The sequence below is a fragment of the Triticum aestivum genome, chromosome 2B (genome assembly GCF_018294505.1).
Source record: "Triticum aestivum cultivar Chinese Spring chromosome 2B, IWGSC CS RefSeq v2.1, whole genome shotgun sequence".
Lineage (NCBI taxonomy): Eukaryota > Viridiplantae > Streptophyta > Magnoliopsida > Poales > Poaceae > Triticum > Triticum aestivum.
Window position 1 is genome coordinate 685,914,529 of NC_057798.1, and position 5,243 is coordinate 685,919,771.

Below are 5,243 nucleotides of genomic sequence, written 5' to 3' on the forward strand. Positions count from 1 at the left end.
CGCAATGGTTTAGGGTTTGGAGCCCCTCGAACAGCTTTTGACCAATTGGTCTCAAATGGTCATAAATCTATGACCAATTCTTCCAGGGTCACTGACAGAAGGTCATAAGTTGACATATTTCTTGTAGTGAGGCCAATCGAAATTTCGTACATATTCTAGCACAAGTCATGTCAAAATTCACGGTAAAATCCGGCATGACCTTTGTTAAAAGGACATATATCGAGCGCCTGAAATTTGCCAGAATAGAAATTAATCAACACTCCAGCAAAACATAGGCCACTTGTGCAAGCACTAGTACTACACAACACTACATATCACATGTCTAAATCTCCATCATATTTGAAAGACCTACATTGAAAATTTTCTATTCCATGAAAATTGTCATAGCTACTCGTGTAGCTACTACTCTACTACAACTATCAAAACATCTACATCATCATCGACATGGGGATTTGGCTGGTCTCACCTCGAGGTCGGAGGGGGTCGGTGACGGGAATGACGGCGGGGATGATACAGGGGCTCCTTGATTTCTGCAAAAACAAAATATAAACAAAAATATTATTATCCTCATCTTAGGACTTAGTGAAACCGTATGTCTAAAACAAAAACAAAATTTGTAAAACCAAGTTCTAACCCTAATAATTTGTACTGCCCATCTATCCATCCATTTGTCTAAACCTAGTTCTAACCCTAAAAATTTATAAAACCTTGTTCTAACCCTAAAAATTAAAAAGACATATACATTTACTAAAAATTTCCTAGTTCTAGCCCTAACATCTATCCATCCATCCATCTATATATATATATATATATATATATATATATATATATATATATATATATATATATATATATAAACCATTGTTCTAACCATCTATCTGTCTATCTATCTACCCATTCATCTATCTATCCATCTATCTATGCAATGTAGGAGAGATCAGAGGGAGGGAGAGGGTCAGAGGGAGAGGGCTGGGAGGGAGAAGGGCGAGGGATGGAGGGAGGGAGCAGGGAGAGAGAAGTTTGAGGGATGGAGGGAGAGGCAGGGTCGGAGGTAGGGAGGGAGAAGAGAGGGATGGAAGGAGAAGGGAGGGAGGGAGACATACCGGGCGACGGCGGCGGCATCGGGGGTTGGACGATGAGAGTGTGGGAGGGAGAGTGATCGGGCCGGCGGGGGAGAGGATAAGGTAGCATTAGCAGTAGCACTGGCTCGTGGACCAGCGCTACTGCTAAGTTGGGCCCACCGTGCAGACTTAGCGGTAGCGGTTGGCTAGTGGCCTAGCGCTACTGTTATGTCTCCGGTCGTAGCGCTTGTTCCAGCCAACCGCTACTACTACGTGTAGCCCCTGCCGGTGGCCATGGGACCACTTAGCAGTAGCGCTACAAGGAGGCCCAGCGCTACTGCTATGTAGCGCTTGTTGTCAACCAGGGCTACTATTAAATGGCAGTAGCATTGGACCCATAACCAGCGCTATTACTAAATTTCTATCTATAAGGTTTCTCCTAGTAGTGTATGTTTCAACAGTGCTCATGCTACACCAGATAGAGACGTGGCAGCAGCAAATGCAGAGTTGCAAACATTAATTTGGACCACGAAAGTTTGCATTTCCAAGTAATTAATTAGCAGGAAATGCTGGTCCGAGAAACTAGATTCATGGAAGAGCGAATGATGAAATCAAGTATTTGAGGTCTACTAGCTTGAATGGATGATGAAGTCAAGTAGTGCTCTTGCTTCCTTTATTTCTGTCATGTAGTAGTGTGGTTGAATCAAGTTTCTCGGGGCATCATTTGCTGCTCCATTTGCTTGGAAACACATGCTTTTGTCGTTCAAATCAAAATATCTGGCTCTGCATTTGCTGCTCCATCTGAAAACAGTAGAACTATAGATGAAATTTTGTTAGGAAACCGAATGCCATCTGCAGAACAGAGTCGTCTTACTGAAATCACATTGCCTTTGTAACCTTCACTGAATCCATGCTTGTTGCCCCATGCTGCCAACCTGTGTTGATCATACAGGAGTTTCATGTTCATGGCTGAAATTCCCACGTTTCATCCCACCAAGGAACATACTCCCAGAGCTGTCCATGGTTGCGGCCCCCTACTGTCCACCGGCAGTAGGGGAGTTCGCTCTAGTTAGAGTGCGTGTGGCTTTAGTTGTAGTTCCTAATTAAGACCTGATGGTTTCAGTAATTAAAATCTATGAGGGTGGCCTCTCTTTTGCTCATAAAGTAAACTACTTAGCATTTAAAAAAAATGAGGAATTTATTATTAAATCTGATAAATTGTGACAAAAATACTTAAATCTTAGGTACTATTTCAACCACATTTTCATATGATAAATAGCACCAGTAATATACTTATATTGTGTCGAGAGGTTCAGATTGACACTTCGCAAGGTTTGACCGTTCATATTAATTACTCCCTCTGTAAACAAATGTAAGAGTGTTTAGATCACTATTTTAGTGATCTAAACGCTCTTATATTAGTTTACGGAGGGAGTACCAATTTATTTGATTTTGAGTTGGAGTTACCAGATATTAATCGTCCATTAAATGCTCAAACGTATACTGCGAATATAGGAGCCGTGTTTGGAATGCATAAATGCGAAATAATTTCCACAAGAGTTGGACGAGTTTGCTTTTAAGACATTGTAAGATCTTTTTTTTCAGATGAATCAGACATTTGGTTTGGGCCTTAGACCTTGGGCCTTCCATGGGCCAAAACTGTAGAGTGTGGTTGCTCCTCCGACCGAGCCCCGGGCTTCGCGGCGAAGGGGCCTCACTCGCTAGGGCTCCCATAGGTTACGTAGCGGCTGCGTCTCCTCCTCGGCTCGCTCGCTCTATAAAGAGCACCGCGTCCGCGGCGCCAGTCCACTTCCACCACCACCACCGTCCGGCGAGAGGAGAGCAGAGGAGGAGCGAGCAACCGGCGGCGAGGCGATGCAGATCTTCGTGAAGTCGCTGACCGGGGGGACCATGACGCTCGAGGTCGAGAGCTGCACGGCCGTCGACAGCGTCAAGGCCAAGATCCACGACAAGGAAGGTACGCGCCCTCCGCGGCTCCGCCTTCGCCCATGACGCCGGTCGCCTTCGCCGGCGTCGGTTGCGTTTCTGCTTTGTTCGATGATCTTGCCCCGGTTCAGAGCAGATCGTCCTCCGTGACGACCTTTTCTTGAGTTAGAAAATGTCATGGCTTTCTCCGCTAGCTTATCCGGGGGTTCCATAATGTTGGATTGCCTTGCAATTGACCTCGCGGTAGGGCAAATTAGGCCCCTTTTCTACGCCATCTGCCCGGATCTGAGCAGATCCTCTGTTTCTTGCTCGAGTTTACAGTTTGTGGTGCTAAACTGCGGACGCTGTCTCTTGGCTTCAATAATCGCAGGTATCCAGCCGGACCAGCAGCGCCTCATCTTCGCGGGGAAGCAGCTCGACGATGGCCGCACCCTGGCCGACTACAGCATCCACAAGGAGTCCACGCTTCACCTCGCGCTGCGCCTCGTCGGCGGTGGCAAGGGCGGGTACTACCCCACCAGGATGGAGCCTAACCTGCGCATGCTTGCGCTCAAGTACAGGCAGCACAGGCTTGTGTGCCGCAAGTATGTTCTATATTCCTTGGACCATTTCTTTCACTATGCATGGATTTTGCCGCTGTTACATGCATGTCTGGATGACTATGAATGATACAAGCTTGTGAATTTAGATGTTTCTATTGTGGTCTGTTCAATGGGGATCACCGTATCTCTGTGTGGTCAGTTTGGATCCATGAGCTTGCTTATTGTCTTTTTTTTTTTTTTTGAAAAGGAGGTTAAACTAGCTTATTGTCATACTTCTTATCAAGTACTGCTAGTTGAGGGTGTATAGATGGAGTATTTCTTTCACTACAGATCGATATATGCTTCTGTTGCATGCATGTTTGTATATATGTGGATGTGTCTATCCATGATATATAGAAGCTTGTGAATTGTGATGTTTCTCTTGTACTTTGTTTGATGGGGATGCATATGCATATGTAGATCATATCTCCATGTGGTTTGGATTCAGGGAACTACTAGCTCATTAGCATACTCTCATCAAGAACTTTGTGAAATGCGGTGTTTCGCATATGTAGATCATATATCTCTGTGTGGTTTGGACCCAGGGAACTAGCTTATTAATTAGCATACTTTTAAGCAAGTACTACTTGGACGATTTCTTTCACTATACATCAATATACTGTTGTTGTTTACATGCATGTTTGTATCTGGATGTCTATTAAAGCTTGTGAATTGGGATCATCATATCTCTGTGTGGTTAATTTGGATCCAGAAACTAGCTTATTGGCATACTTTTTTATCAAATAAGTACTAGTTGAGGTGTAGATGGTGTATTTCTTTCACTACACATCGATATATCCTGCTGTTGCGAATTGTGATGTTAGGCTGGATACAAGGTTATGATGTTAATTCTATGTGAATTGTGATGTTTCTGCTGTGGTATCTTTGATGGGGATCGATGCATATGTAGATCATATCTCTCTGCAGTTTAGATCCAGGGAACTGGCTTACTAGCATACTTTTCATCAAGTACTAGTTGAGGTGTAGATGGACTATTTCTTTCATGATTCATCAGTATGTAATTGTGTACATGTTTGATATTTGTATCTGGATGTCTATGCATGATAGAAGTTTGTGAAATGCCATGTTTCTTTTGTGAGCCGTTCAATGGGGATGCATGGATGCGTATGTAGATCATATTTATGTGTGGTTTGTGTTGAGTATTATGATTATTAGGAAAGATAGATAGCGTAGGATCTAGCTTTACTTTCATCAAGTATTAGTTGATGCCTACTCTATTAGCCTTATCACAATAAGTACTGGTCGTTCACAAGATTATATCCTAACTTGTACATGATTTTGCATTACAGGTGCTATGCACGCCTGCCCCTCAGGTCTGCCAACTGCCGCAAGAAGAAGTGCGGCCACAGCAATGACATCAGGCCCAAGGAGAAGCTGCGCCCCCACTAAAGCGTTGGAAACATAACTAAGTGACATACGATAGCTGGATTAACTGGGAATTCAAAGTTCGGTTCGAGTCTTAGTTTCAGTTAAATGTTGCTTCTGGAATCTAGAACCCTATGCTCCTGTATCAGTTTCTCTCGTAGTACTGTCCAATTTGCTCTTGCATGAATGATGAAATCAGGTATTTGAGGTCTACTAGCTTGAATGGGTATATGATGAAGTCAAGTAATGCTCTTGCTTCCTATATTTC

At 43.7% G+C, this 5,243-nt stretch overlaps 1 pseudogene across 1 annotated transcript; it reads left to right on the forward strand.

Moving 5' to 3' along the window:
• The first annotated feature begins 2,709 nt into the window (after positions 1-2,709).
• LOC123039393 (ubiquitin-60S ribosomal protein L40-1-like) lies at positions 2,710-5,243 on the forward strand (annotated as a pseudogene). The gene is made up of 3 exons (XR_006417947.1): positions 2,710-3,039; positions 3,379-3,592; positions 4,900-5,243. The product of XR_006417947.1 is annotated as a ubiquitin-60S ribosomal protein L40-1-like (transcript).